Source organism: Leptonychotes weddellii, chromosome 7 (assembly GCF_054177405.1).
Source record: "Leptonychotes weddellii isolate Sample4059 chromosome 7, ASM5417740v2, whole genome shotgun sequence".
Classification (NCBI taxonomy): Eukaryota; Metazoa; Chordata; class Mammalia; order Carnivora; family Phocidae; genus Leptonychotes; species Leptonychotes weddellii.
Window position 1 is genome coordinate 57021383 of NC_138375.1, and position 15737 is coordinate 57037119.

At 43.4% G+C, this 15737-nt stretch overlaps 1 long non-coding RNA gene across 2 annotated transcripts in view; it reads left to right on the forward strand.

Annotated features, from left to right (window-relative positions):
* Nucleotides 1-15737, forward strand: part of LOC115942561 (uncharacterized) — a 203924-nt gene that overhangs the window by 47755 nt on the left and 140432 nt on the right. The window lies entirely within an intron of this gene.

Sequence of the window (15737 nt, forward strand, 5' to 3'; positions counted from 1 at the left end):
AGGTTGCTGCCTGTGTTCTCCTTTAGGATTTTGATGGACTCCTGTCTCACGTTGAGGTCTTTCAACCATTTGGAGTCTATTTTTGTGTGTGGTGTAAGGAAATGGTCCAGTTTCATTCTTCTGCATGTGGCTATCCAATTTTCCTTTTGGGGTCTTGTATTATTCTACTCTAGCCTCAAAATTCCTGAGTGATAGAGGGCCTAACTGACCTATCTTGGGTCCAGTATTCACTCCTTGGGCAAGGGACACAGGGTGCCTAGAATCATAGGCCCATCAAGACTGTATGCAATGGGGGGTGGCCTGGAAGGGGGGGGAGGCAAGAGGAGAAGGATAACTGTCCAAAAGGAAAGTGCATTGTTACCAAAAAAAGGGGGCATAGATACTGATGGGCCAAAAATAACAGATTTCCATTACTCTGACATAATGGATGAAAAGGAGGTAATTTGGACTGTTACAATGCCTATTTTTAAGGTCATATTGAGCAAGGCAACTGCTCTTCTCAGCCCGATCCTATCACACATTGGCTTATGTATTCCACCTGGCTGTGTAGAGACAAGCGTTTCTACGTGTGGGCCCAGGAGTTGGCCATGGCAGGATCCTGGCTCTTGCACAGTTTGTCCGGCCCATCGATGAGCAGAACTGAACACACAGGAGTAAGTGGGCCTGAAATGACTGCAGTGGTAATAGTGGGGTGTGTATATTTGCAGTTTTGGGGTCATAACCATGATCGTTTGTACATGTTCCTTGGACCAGAAGGGACAAAAGGAAGAGTAGGGATATGAGGGGAATTGATAGCAACCCCGAAGCCCTTGGTTTACTTTATTCCTTTGCCCTCTTGGGTTAGGTGAGCTTGGGTTAGGGAAGCAAGTTATATTGTTAAATTTCCACTAAATACTATTCTTACCATGTACTGACAGTGCAGAAACAGCTTCGAGCAACATTTTCCAAAGCTGTTCTATGGGATCTAGGCTTTGAGAGTTTCAAAACAAACAAACAAACAAACACACACACACACAAAACCCCAAACCCAAAAAACAAACAAACAGAAAAACGCCCCCAAAAGGAATGTCTTATAGTCAAATAAGCTTGTAATATATTGCAAATTATATTATCTTTTGGGTATTCATGGTATGCATTGGCATTGATAAGTCCTGCAGCATACAAGCCTGTTTAGTTTAGTCTAATTTGGGATTTTCCAAACGTTCTTGACCATGCAACATTTTAAAATAACACCTATTACTAAGTAACATCTTTGGCTTTGAGGAATGCTCACAGTGCTCTTGCACTTCCATTGATCAGGAACATGTGAGGTCTTTGGTCACCTCTTCATCTTCTTGGCACTTAGAGATTTCTATACAGTGACTTCAGAGACCATGTTTACTTATATTTGATAATTCCAAAGCAAGCCCGGGGCCTCAAAGCATACTTACATGTTGCTCCAGATTTTCTGACAATGTTCATTTACCCTCCCACCAAATGTTTGTCAGATGCCAAGGTACTATGTTCTGGGAGGCACAGTTGGAAGCAGAGAGATGAATAATGGATGGGCGCCTCCTTAAAGGGCCTCTGGGCTCACAGGGCAAGAGTGCATGCAAACAAATCACAAAAAAGAGGTAAGATGAATAACAGTAAAAAGATGCTCTAAGCCAGCTTCGGGAGGGGCTTGGTGTCTTATGTGCATGCTAAGACACAAATTAGGTACATTGTACCTAAAGCCCAGCACCTCTGCTCTATGGGTATTATGTTCCCCTTTTACAGTTAGGAGAACTGAGGTTTAGAGAGGTCTGTCTCTTGCCTGATAACGTACTATCTGTGAATGACGGAGGCATTTTGGTTTCTCTCTGACTCTGAAGCCCAGGGTTTTCCCAGACACTCTGCACTGCTGCCATTTACTGATCAGATTTCCCAAATCCTAAAGCCAGGTCATTTCGGAGACTGTCAAATATTAGAGTGGGCTCAACTATTTAAATGACTATTGTCTCAGAAAACCTGAGCCGTGATCCTTGTTACTGGTGGGAATTGAGAGGAGGGCAACTTTCACCTCTAAAAAAAATGATTTCTAATTGTGTGACCAATTCAGAAATGCACTCATAAAGAATAAAAATACTGCTGCCGACAAGCTAAAGTATAGCTGCCAATCCTGGCCTCCTCTTCCCCAAAGGTACACCTTGCGATCAATATGGGATGTATTCCTCCAAACCTTTCTCTATGTATTACTTTATGTACAAATGGATATAATAATGGGAAATATTCCACCGAGTGAATTATCTTGCCATTTTTTTCACTTTTTTTAAACAAGTTTTCCTTTTAAAGCAGTAACTTTTTAAAAAAAAGATTTATTTGAGAGAGAGAGAGAGAGACAGATGGACCGTGCAAGCAGGGGGAGGGGCAGAGGGAGAGACAGTCCTCAAGCAAACTCCCCACTGAGCACGGAGCCCTACCAGGGCTCTGTCCCAGGACCCTGAGATCATGACCTGAACCAAAACCAAGAATCAGCCGCTTAACTATCTGAGCCACCCAGGTGCCCCCAAAGCAATAACTTATTTTGAAATATAAAAGTTGCATGAATAATATGGATAGTTCAAAGAATCTTCAAATACCTTTTAATATTTTGCCCTATCTACTACCTGTATGTGTGTATGTATATAATGTATATACACAGATATTAGATATATAATGTGGTTTTCTTTTCTGAATCATTTGAGAGTAAGCAGTGTACATTATACTCCTTTCCCCCTAAATACTTCACTGTATATTTCCTAAGAGTAGAGATATTCTCCTAAATAGCCATAGTGGTTATCAACATCTCTAATATTGATATGCTGCTTTTATGCAGTCTACCATGTATATTCTATTTTTTGTCAATAATGTCCTTTGTAGTATTTCTCTCTGCAATCTAGGCTGCCATCTAGGATCAGATATTGTTCTTAGTCATCATGTCTTTTTGTTCTTTTATTAAGATGAAACATTTTTACGTCTTTCTTTGTATTTTATGATATCAACACTTTTGAAAAATACAAGGCACTTTTTTATGGAATGGACTGTTTCTTATTTGGGGTTTTCTGATGTTCTCTTATGATTAGATCGATGATTAGATGCAAGGCTTGCATTTTCAGCCAGAATATTATAGAGGTGATGAGTCCTTCTCAGGATGCCACATCAGCTCACACAGTGTCTGCCCACCCCTTGTTGGTGATGCTGATTTTGATCACCTGGACAAGGTGTTGTCTGATTTGTATCCTCTGAAGTTACTGTTTTTTTTTCCCTTGAAACTAATATGCATTCTGTTGGAAGACACTTAAGACTATGCAAGTAGCCTGCTCCTCATCAGTATTTCTCCCCAGATTTAGCATCCATTGATGATGCTCGCCTGAGCCACATCTTTATTAAGATGGTTGCGAAATGATGATTATCCAGCTGTAACAATCTCTCCACATACATCAGTGGGCTTGGCATTCTGCTGTAAGCCAGGGCCCTTCTTTCCCCCCTCTGTATTTGTTTACCTATTTACTGTGGACTCATGGGTTCTAATTTTTAATGGTCTATAATTTGTTATTATCCTTAATTATTTTGGTGCTCAAATTGTCTCCCATTTGCCCAGTGGAAGTCCCTTCCTGTGTCCTTGTGACATGTACTCATCATTTTTTGAGTACTTTTTTACTTTCTGGCATTACAAAATGTTCCCAGCTCATCTTGTACCTACCCTGTCTCAGCCCCAGAATCAGCCATTTCTCCAAGGGGCTCTGATTTCTTTTAACAGGGGATGGTATCAGAGACCACAATCTGCACATTAACATGCTCATTGCTATGGAGCGTCTATCTCCTCTATTCTTTTTAACTACTGCCTGGTATTTCATAGAATGACTGCACAGTAGTTTGTTTATCCATTGCCCTATTGATGGATGTTTAGGTTGCTTCCAGTTTGTCCCTAGTTCAAGCAACTCCCAATGAATAGTCTTGTTAGTACTCTTTGTGCATTTGTATACGGAGTATCTCTCCAAGGGCTAAGAGTGATGAGAAGTGGGACTGTTTGCTTGTAAGGTGTGCATGTTTACCATTTTACTACCTACAGCCAACTTATTCTCCACAGTGGCCCTGCCAGTGTGATGCCCAATAAACAGGATATGAAAGTCATTATTTTTCCACACCCTTTCTGATGTTTGGTATTGCTCAATATTTTGTTTTTACACAATTTCAGTGGTGCAAAGTGTTGTAGTATTGTCTTAATGTTCATTTTCCTGATTGTGAGGGCGAGCATCTTTCATGTGTTGGCTGGCCATTTGTCTTCTCATTGGAGGAAATAGAGAAAGCTTTATGAGGGATATAACAGTTGAGCCAGACCTCACTAGATGAGAAGACTTTTAGGAGGTAGGCAAGACAGAGAAGCTGTTTCAGACGTAGGAAACAACAGAGCAAACCACAGAGTAGTTAGGGCCAACTGGTCGTAGACTTTGGATCCCCCACTTTCCTGGGGTGGGGCCTGCTATTTCATCCCAGTGCTGCCTGGTTCATGGTCATCCCTATGACAAGCTTTGGAAGAGATGGGACGGCAGCTCCCTGGCCTTCTATTTTAAGGTCATTTTAGAATTCACACACACCTTCCTTGTCTGAGTGAAGTTTAACTGGGGCTGAGGTAGCCAGATGTTTTTCTTAGGTGGTAAAACCAACTGCACTCACCAAAAATCAGATCAAGTGAGGGCACAGCTGATGGACGAAAGAATATAGGCTAAATGACCTGTGGTGGGAAATAGATTGATGGTTCAGTGACATCAAGCAAATCAAACTCCACCCAGAATGATAGGTGGCAACCCAACACAATGTGTGTGTAGGATCAGGACTAAATGAAAGGCTAGCTTTTCATCATGGCCCAGTGGTCAGAGGCTTGGAGGAAAAGCAAGAGAGTGTTGAAGAAAGAACATCTTATTGTGATCATTTTGCAGTCTGTTCGTATATCAGATCATTATGTTATATACCTTAAACTGATACTTCGTTATATGTCAGTTATGACTCAATAAAGCTGGACCAAAAAACTTAAAAAAAAAAAAAGAAAGAACAATGATGGTGTTCTGCAAAGAGACGGGTGCAGGGTAATTTAATAAGGGATGGGCAAGACCTTTCATAGAAAGAGGGGCCTCTGTGAGAGAAAGGGCAAGAAGAAGGGATTTCATCTGGAGTGTGAGGGCTTTAGGTTGGAGGTTTGGAACTGATGGGGATGATCATAACGATTTAAGTGATTTGTCAGGGAAGTTTGTGGAGGGTCCTTTTCCTCTTTGATAAAGACGTAGATTCTCCTCCACTGGAATGATTTGAGGCATCGTGTGTGAAAGCCCGCCAGGCCTGACTTTTCTGCCCAGTCAAGGTCTCTGGGTAACTGTAGGTGTTGTACCTGTGGGCAGATGCTGGTTTACTGCTCACACATCCACGGACTTTCTCTGTCAAGGAGAGCAAAGGGGCCTACCCAGCAGAACCTGAACCTTTCATAGGGTAAAAGGCTTTTGGGGTTTCAGATGTACTTGGGAAAATGGCACAGCATTTTTTTTTTTTTTTCCTAATTGGTATCTCAACTTACGTCTCACAATATCATGATTTAGGGATTTTTTTTCTTTTTTTTCCCCAACATTTTAATATGACAAATTTTAAACACGCAGAAACGTTGAAGGTCTAATATGAACACTGCTATATTTATCACCTAGATTCAACAATTTCGTCTCTATTTCCTTTGTCTCCATATGAATTTATGTACCTGTGTGTCTGTTAGATCTATACGTACATACATTTGGGCTTCTATACTTTTTCCTTTTGGCTGAATCTTTCTAAAGCAAGTGCAGACATTATGACACTTCACCTGTTTGGGAGACAGAAACCACAACTGCTGTTTGAGTGGAGAGAATTTACTCTAATGACTTAACGAGGTATAAAGTTATAACCAGGTAACTGAAAGAATAGGGCAAGAACTCTAAGGAATCATGGAAGAGGTGATTTCAGGAAGCAGGTACCGTCTTTATGGCTGGTGGCATAAAGGTGAAAGGCTGGGATGATTAAACGAGAAGCCTAGAGGGGAGGGTACTTGGCTGGCACCAGCCTCTAAGCTGTGGGGCTGGGACCCAGACCTCTGAAAAGGAAAGAAGCGCTGCTGCTAGGGTGAAGAAGCAGTGCTGAGCGGCAGAGCAGGAAGAGGAAGTAGACAGGAGAGAGCAAGTAAAGCCCTTCTTCCCCCTTCAGCCTTGCAGGCTCTCTCTAGCGCCCCCTTTTGGCAGAGCCTATCATAGGGTTTACAGAGTCCCAGACCCAGTATCAGAGGCCAAGGATAGAAAAGTGAGTTTGGAGTTGAGACAACATTTTGTTAACCGGTACGAACCTTAAATACTTAAGCATGTATCTCCTAAATTAAGAAGGCACTCCTACCTATACACAGTATCATTATCATGCCTAAGAAACAGTAATTTCCTAATATCTAATGTGCAATCCATGTTATAGCTTCTCTAATTATCTCCCAGATGGTTTTATGGCTGTGATTTTAATCTTTTAGGGAGTAGAATCCAATCAGGATTCCTGCATTGCATTTGCTTGATATACTTTATTCTCATTCTAGAACAGTCTGCTGCCTCCCTGTCCTTTTAAAAATTACTATGATGAAAGGCTAGGCTGACTGAGTTGTACAAAGTGTTTCTTGTATAAAGCGTTTCTTTACCTATCCTTCTGTCCCCAGTATCTCCTGTATCCTAGAATTTAAGTCTGAAGGCTTGATTGGATTCATTCATTTTGGTCAGGGATACTTCATAGGGGGTGTTGTTCTTCATTGTAATGTGTATTTTAGCATATGAATTCTAGTGTCATCTTTTAAGACATTTATTAACTTCAGATACACTTTTGTACCCCAGGGAGCAAAAGCCAAAGGAGTCTCATGGAAAGGGGGAAGGACAACCATTTTCATTGTGACAGGTGCTGTCTATTAGTTCTGGTAGAAGTTGCCCTTGCCTCCCTCCCCCCCCATCTCCCCCCCGCCCCCGCAATGCATGAGCCCTCCCTGGCCATCCTCTTGCGTCATCTGGAGATGTTCTGTACTGTGTACTGGAACTTCTGCTCATTGAGGCTGGGTTTTATCCCTGAGCATCCTGTTTTGCAATGCTTTGGGTTCCCCACATGACCTGCCAATGTACAGTGAGTGCGGCATCACCACTTCCCTGCGGATGCCAGGCTTGGGCTCTCTGCTGCCCCTGAGTGCTCAGCTGCAGAGCCAGTTTGCTAATTACATGTAAAAGGGGAGTTTTCTCTTCTTTTCTTGCCTGCAGTTGAGTTCCTCTCGGGGCTACCTTGCCAGTCCCGCACCGTGTCATACCCTCCCTCCTCTGTGGACATGCCTTTCTGACCAGAGATTCTGGACTCTCTCAGCATTCCTGATGTTCTCTCTGCCTTGTCATTCACCACTTGGGATCTTGGCCATCCTGACCTTTCTTTGGCATCACCAAACAGAGCCTTCCCCTACAACTTTGGATCTCTTCTTGGGTTCTATTTTCATTAAATCCAGTTTGCCTTCCTATGTGCATGAGTGGAAAGGTCAGGCATGCTTGTTCTGAGCCAAGTCATAGGATCAGAGTTTTAGGTTCACTTCTGTAATTTGGATGCTACAGGTGTCCAGGTATGGTGAAGTTTTGAGGAAGACCAGATGTAAGAAAACCAGGAGTTCAAGTTAAAGGAGAAGTGACAAATGACTCCCAGTTTCTGTGAGCTGGGAATGTTGGTGAACTGGGAAGCCCATGGGAAAAATAACCATAGACTCCATGTAGCTTCTCCTATCAAGAGATGAAGTCTATTTAGGTAACCCTTGAATCTGATGGATCTCATGTCTTGTTTTATTAACCAATGAGACATTAATAAAAGGCATGTAGGCAGAAGCTTGAAAAATGCTTGCGTATCGGGCTTGCCCTCTGTCTCTGATGGAAGAGCACTGAGCTAGCCTGCTGGACAGGCCGTGTAGAAGAGAATTGAGGTATTGCATCCAACACCTGTCAGCTTCTGACCACAGCCATATGTGTGAGCCTAGGTGAGGCCAGCTGAAGAAACACCGAGTTGGGCCCAATCCAAATTGCAGTTACTCATAGCTAATAAGTGGTTATTGTTTCATGCCACTAAGATTTGGGGTGGTTTCTTACACAGCAAATGCTAACTGGTTCATGCACTATGGGATGGGGCAGCACCCCCTCAGCCCCAGCCTCGAGTTGCCGTGCCAGAATATGAGCCCAGTGTCGTCATATCTTCTAGTTTTCCAGAGAAGAGAAAAATTCAAGATTAGTTTTATGTGAAGTAGTCTAACTTTTAAATTGGCTTCAGTGTTTGCCCCACATCATCCTTGATCCAGGGGAAGTGGTCATTTGAGGGGGGACACATGAGCCAGCAGCAGTCTCTAGGGACCGATGGCTGAGGGCTGGAATGGGAGCAAAGGCATCTTGGCCTGCCTTGGAACACTGAGCCAGTAACAGACATTTGTGGCAGGATGAGGATGCCTCTGAAAAAATCCCTGAGAAGGGCATGTCTTCTGCTCATTCTTCAAGACTCAAACAAGATGCCATCTCCTATGAGCTTCTCTACCACAGAGTTCATTCCTCCATCAGGGAACATAAATCCTGTACCCTTCCCCCACCATCCACCTCCCTCACTAGAGCTTCTGGAAGGCCATATCTGGGGGACTTAATTTACCTTCCCAGGCTGGGCCAGACTGACGCATGTTGAAGGAACAGGTGACCTGGTGAATGCCTGGAATGTTCTTGTGTGTCCCTCCTTTCTTTGGGACAGGCTGCATCTTGTCACTGTCCCAGTCACCCTTCCTTGAAACCCTGCATCAGAGTGAGTCATTGAGCACAAATGTTCATCTAGCTAAGGAATTCAAGAAAATGGAATTTTCTTACATTTTTGTCAGTTTATGGAAAAGCAACAAATAAGCCAAAAACAAACCCCAAAACCAAGCACAAAGGTCCTCCACATGTCAAGTGTGTCAGAAGTTAAGCCCCAAAGATGGAGAGTCAAGCTGGCTCTTCGCCTGGGGAGAGTATTAGCCTCCTTGGGGTCTTGGAGCTGGTACAGCCACAGGGCAGGTGACAGGGGCCTCTGAATGAGGTGATTTACCCTGAGTGGGGACTGCAGCATTCTGTTGGGCCTGTGTAATCCGGGCCAGCCCGAACATCTGGCTGATTATGGAAGAGTAAAGCCTCCCAGAATCTGGTCCCCTAATCCCTTGTACTCGCATTGAGAGAGCGAGTGCACAGACACACTTTTTCCATTTTCATTTACATTCTTGACATCTCATAGTCTGAGACGTGGCGTGATCAGGGTAGCCCAGAAAAACTTGGTGTGAAGGTCATCAAAGACCCTCAGGGGAAGCCTGGGGAGGAACAAATATGCTGGCCGGGCCTCCTCCTCTTTTCCGCAATAGTCCGCTCTACCCAGCTGGCGGAGGGCTGCTCTGATTCTGAGGAGTGGGCCTGGACCTGGCTGGGAGGCGCATGGCTTCCCTCTCTCCACTAGGGGGTGGGGGAGTTTGGATGTCCAGCTAGGAAGCTGCCCGGATTAAGCTCCATCGGGCTAGGAAACCAGGCAGCTCAGAGAGCTAGTGAGCCGAGGGGACCCGATGAGGCTGAGGCCTTCTGATGAGTTGCCTGTTGGAGGCAGGTCTGGTTCCTGGGGTAGAGTGGGCCATTTTGGGTCTGGCCCAGGTTGGCCCAAGGCAGGCCAGAGAGGGCAGCTACCCTGGGCTGTGACTCCTGCAGTCCCAACCTCCGGGCTAGCCTCCATCAGTGATGGTTCTGTCCCTTGTCATAAACCAGCCATAAAAGGTGACTGTGAACTGGGTGGAGGGCACAGGGATGGGCTTCCTCTTCTTCCCCATACCCTGCAGTATGGGGCTCGAGGCTTTCCCATGGCAGGGTAGTCAGGGTGCCAGGAAGCCTGCTGCCATTGAGAGAGTATTTCCCCAGCCTCCTGCTAACTGCCCAAATGCCCTGCATGGGAAATTTTATTCCTTTGAGTCAAGGTGTGGGTGCTTCCCTGTGGTGTCTTTTAAAAAATGCATCTCTCTCTGAGAGAAGGAATATGTTAACCAAGGGCCAGCATAGTTGCCTTAGAATGAATGAATTTATTATACTCGTCTCCCCTCCAGGGCCCCTCATTGTGAAGCAGAGGGCGGAGGGAGAGGAAGGACGAAGACTGGAGCCTGGGGGGCAAACCACGTTAGGAGATCTGGGGCAAGTAGGGAAGATGGCGGTAGAGGCCTCTTGGTAGTTTTCTAGGGAGGGAAAAGATGGAGTAGAGAGAGGATTTTTGGAATGCAGGAGGGAACTGAAGCATGAGGGGCCGGGACACTGACAAAAGCATTCTGTAATTTAACCTCATGCTGCCTTCTGTCAGAGCTCCTGGAATTCTGAGCCGAATGTTTTGTTTCTCACCCTTCCCTAACGTCCCCATCATTGGTCACTTACTGAGGGATTGATGAAAGCTTGAAATGCAAACTCAAGTGAGTTCACTTTCCAAGTCTGGATTTTCTGGTTGGTAAAATGGAGAGAACTGTACTCATCATTATGCACGGAAGGATCCAAGCATAGCATCTGCAAAGAAATACTCGTTTACTGATGCCGTAGAAGAAAATCTAGAGCCTCTCCCTTTACCCGTAATATGGAGGAGTACTAAAAATAAAAAGGCTGCCCTTTCCGGGAGGTTGCAATAAGGGATTTGGTGAGAATAGAAGGCCAGGAAGATGCTGGCCTCCACTTGTGAATTGCCCTCCGGTTGGACAGGATGTTGCCGTCAGCTGAGAGTAGGGAAGAGGGACCAGATTTGGCTTCTGGATTTTCAGAGAAGTGCCTCAACTTTAAGATTTTTATTTAGGTGGGCTACATGTAGACCCAGGTTCTGAGGACACAAGAATTAAAGAAAAAAAATTCCCCAAACTAAAATAGACAAGCAATATACAAACAATGCTTTCGATGATTTACACCCAAATAAATAATTTCAGAAAACCAAAATGTACTACAAGTATAAAAAGCAAATGACGTAAAAATGCACAATGTTTCTCCCTGGGACAAGCAAGATATTTGTTTTCCTATGTGCAGGCAGGTCTTTCCCATCCTGTGGCCCACATGGTCTCCCCTGCTCCATCTTCATGGAAGGAAAAGAAGGGTTGAAAGAGCTATGAATCATCTCCCTTCAGGAGATGATTGGGGTGAACTCACAGAACAGGACGACCTATGTAAAGAAAGATGTATGAGTGAAGAGGAGCAAGGGTGACACAGGAGAACCTGCCAGGGGTAGACTTGTACACAGACACTTGAACCTTAAAGTCTTGTGCAGTTTCTGAAGGTGAGCTGCAAATCTGGCTCTGAGCGCAGCAGCGGCCAATGCAAAGACAGAAATAGGATCTTCCAGAGGCCTCGAACTGTCCAGCATCTGGACCCAAGCCAGCTCACTTAGGAGCAGCACAGTTCTTACTGGAACCAAACATCTGGCTGATTATGGAAGAGTAAAAGTTTCTACCCTGGGCTTTCATGGAGGAAACACTGTGTGAGGAAGTCAAGGACCTCTTTTCCACAGCGCTGCAATACATAGAGCAGTGAGTTTTATACGCCTCACCAAAAAATTCCCTCCATGGAGGCAGATGCCAGGTAAGCAAGGCCTTTCCAATGAAAACGATCGCACCGGAACCCAAAACACTCTGACCCAAACATTCAGCTTTTTCATGGTTGGATTTTACCCAAAGGTAAAATTTAGAAAATGTGGAGCAGTAACTTGCAAGGTGTGTCCTTTGGGATAATAATATGCATGATGTGAAAAAAGGGTAAACAAAGGTAAGCAGGCTATTCTTGTAGCTGCAAACCCTCTCAGAACCTTTCCTGGGCTGATGCACTTAGACCTCTCTGTCTGCAGTCTCTCCAAAACCTATTTAACTGCTTAACTCTGTGTGTGTCTGTAGGATGTTGGGTGTCCAGTGGAGGGAAGGGGCAGACCGAAAACAAAGAAAACTCCCCAAAGCCCAAAAGTGAAAGCTGCATCATCTTGTTCCCCAACTGTACCCCGCCTCAGACTTGTTTTAGAAAGGGAAGCTTATGCAGTGTCACCTTGGGAAGCGCTCATCTATCTGAAACAATATTTCATGGCTTGGCTATAATTTTCCTGGGAAATGTAAATAAATAATCTAAATAAATTTATAACTACTTTAGCAATGAATATTCAACTAAGCCCTATCTGAAATGATCTTGCATCTGTGTAATGGTGAGCCTGCCCAGCACTGTTAGGCCATCCAGCTCTGAGGGCGGGGGTGGTGGTGTGGACCACCACATGCCTTTCCATGAACCCTCTATGGATTCGGGGTTTCAAGCCTGAGGTGTTAGGAGAGTTGGCAGGGAAGAGTCTTATTCTGTGGCCTGGCCTCGGACTACCGCAGTCCTGGGTTTGGCATGCCCCGGGAAGAGCTGACCCATTCACTCTGGACTAGCATGGAGTGTGAGGCAGGGAGGACGTGGAAAGAGGTTCAGAGTCAGAACCTGATAGTGCTTGACCCTAGTGGGTATGAGCTAGAAAATGAACATGATTCCCAATTTCTTAAACTGCCCAGTGCGTCCACTTCTTTTTCTCCTTTGTTTACATCTTTTTTGGTCTTCAGGGGGAGATTTCCAGATGGGATCCTTCAGGTTGTAGGACAGTGGATCAGGTTCATATCCTATCAGATCTTCACCATTCCCCCCAGTTTTGTGGCCAAATGTTTGGAAATGTTTGCTTTCCAAAGGCAGCCATTCATTTATCTCTTTATGCAGCAAACATATATTCAGTGCTGACCATATGCAAAGCTAGAGTGAGCAGATGCTCACAAATATATACAAAAGTCATCTGAAAGTTACATAAATCTCTGTATAAATAGTATAAACCACATTTCCAGCCAAAAATGGCAAGCATCATGTATTTGACAAAGAACATTTATACAACAAACCCTATTCTTTTAGTAAAGTGGTTTTTAAATAATTTGCACTCAAAGATTGTTGCTTACCAAACCCATCTGATCATTAAATATGGGCATCCTGATTTGGGATAAAGTGATGTGGTCAAGTTTTTGACTTTTCTATGTCTGATTTTGAGTGTCCTCTCTCTGCTCTGGGCCTAAGGCCTTTTTCTGTCCTTTCCCTTTATACTATTGCTTGGGACTAACACCCTTCACGTTCTAGCATAATCCTATTCAGCAAACATTTACTGGCCATGGTAGCTCTGTATCTTCACATTGGACAAACTTTCATACCAACCCTCCAAAAACCTCTGGAACCCACTTCGTGTATGAAAACTTTCTCTCAGGAAGTTTTCTCTCTAGCTTTCTGCCAGACAAGTCTCTAAAAGAACACAGAACACCCCATTCTGGGAGAATTATGGTGAAGAGAGCTTTAGCTACAGATCATTTCCAAGCGAGATGATGTACTGTGCTCATAAGCCATCTGAACAGTCTGTGTTTGGTTGGTAGGAAATGCGCAAACAGCGGAAAAATTCCCCAGGGTGGTTAAAAGCCAGTGAAGATAAATTTCTTTTACAATCCCATTCTTCAGTTAAAAAATAGTACCTTGGGAATGAAATTCTCTCTACGTGGTAGGTCAAAGATCAGAAGGGGCTGTTGTCTGGATCCTGAGGAGGATCAATAATACAATAACAGGAGATGTAATTCTGGTGTGCAGACAGTCGTTCATTAGATTATAGTGCAGATTCATATATGAATGTCTTCCCGACTTGCCCAAAGGGCGTGAATGGACAGTGAGACATTCTTCCCAGCACACGGGTGTGTCTGATGAGGAGTAATTAATGAACTTGCCAATCATGCTTCAATATTCTCGAGGTTAGTGCCCACTTGGGAGGATCTCTGTAGAGAAGAGGCATCAGTGGATTAAGCCATTAACGTCCTATTGACCCTTTTCTCCTGTGTCTAACTTCCCCTTCGTTGAGATGTTGTATTGTCCTACCTGTCTTAGTTCTGTGGCTTAAATGTTTTGTGCTGGCCTCCACTGAGAGGGAACATATTTCTGGTTGAAGATGTGAGGTCAAATAGGAGTTGTGAGAGAAACCTAGTGAAATCCGCCACTAACATGATCCAGCCAGTATTTCCTGGGCAACTACTATGTGCGTGGGCGCGCTAGCCCCAGAGGAGCTCCGTGGGGCAGGAAGGATCTCTAGTTCTCCCTTGTTGATAGCTTATCTCTTTTCTTGCCATGCCACATCGATATTTTGCAGCTTGCACATGGCATTTTCTCCTCAAGTAGACCCCTTTATTTGAAAAATCTGAATTTCACACTGGCACAAAGCAATATCGGTGGTCAACCAAGCTGTCCTGCTCCCAGAACTCCATGAAATCTGCCTTTCCACCTTGAGTTTTAAAGATGCATTTGTTTTCTTCTAGGAAAATAAGGGAGCAAGCTTCTTCTTTTCCGTGGAGGAGTAGGATATGATTTTAGAATGTTGCCCTGGTCCAGCAAGTTTTGCAACACAATGACCTCATCTGTATGAACTCATATTCTGTGGTCTTACAAAAAAAGGCATAGAAGATTAATTGGAGGGGTTATTTGGAACAACTGATACTACTTTATTTTGTTTCATATGCTTTTGGTTCTTAACTTGTTGACTTAAAGATGTTTGTTTCCTGATTGATTACTTGAGAGTGATTCTTGGATGTGTTTCAGCACTGGTATTTTCTATTAAAAACTACAGATTTTTAATTACAAAAAATGCAGAAAAACATAAAGGAGAAAATTAAAATAGCCTATAATTGGGTATTTAAAAATTCAATGCAGATCTATCTCTCTATCTATTTATGAAAGTGGGTTCATATTGTATAAACCATTTGTAACCAGTATTTTTCACTGACTTTATCAAGAACATTTCCATGTTTCATATTTTTCTCCATCATCATTTTAATGGCTGCATAGTTATTCCCTGTGTATAATGCCATAATATATTAAACCAGTCCTTCATTGTTTGGACAGTGAGGCTATTTCCAACTTTTTGCTATTATAAACAATGCTTCACTTGACATCCAAATACATGTATCTTTAGCCATGATGATTTTCCTTAGGGATAAATGCTTAGAAGCGGAATTGCTATGTCAAAGTTTATGCATATTTTAACAGTTATTAATAGGTTTTGCAACATTGCTCTCCAAAAAGGTTTTACCAATTTATTCTTCTATGAACAGGGTTGAGGTTATTTACCTGTCTGTCCTCTTATCAACAAATATTATAAAAAAAATTGAAACAATTTGCTAGTTAGAGAGGCGAAAATGTGATCTGATTTCCATCATGTGCCCTCAGTTATTAGTGGGGATGAATATTTTATGTTTACCAGCTATTTGTAATTTTTTCTTTTATGAATTGCTTATTTATTGTAAGTATTTCTCTCTCCTATCATAGTTTATGGTAATTTCTTTTTTTACAAATAGAAAATTTTCAGTTTTATGCAGTTAAGTTCATCAGTCTTTTCCTCTGTGGTTTTTGCCTTTACCATGTGCTTAGCTCAGTGTGTGTATATATGTGCCTTTTAGCCTTAATTTTTTTTTTTTTAGAGAGAGAGAAGATGGGGAGGGGCAGGGGGAGAGGGAGAGAGAGAATCCTAAGCAAACTCCATCCCCAGTGCAGAGTCCGAAGTGGGGCTTGGTCCCACAACCCTGAGATCATGACCTGAGCTGAAATCAAGAGCCAGACCCCCAACCGACTGAGCCACCCAGG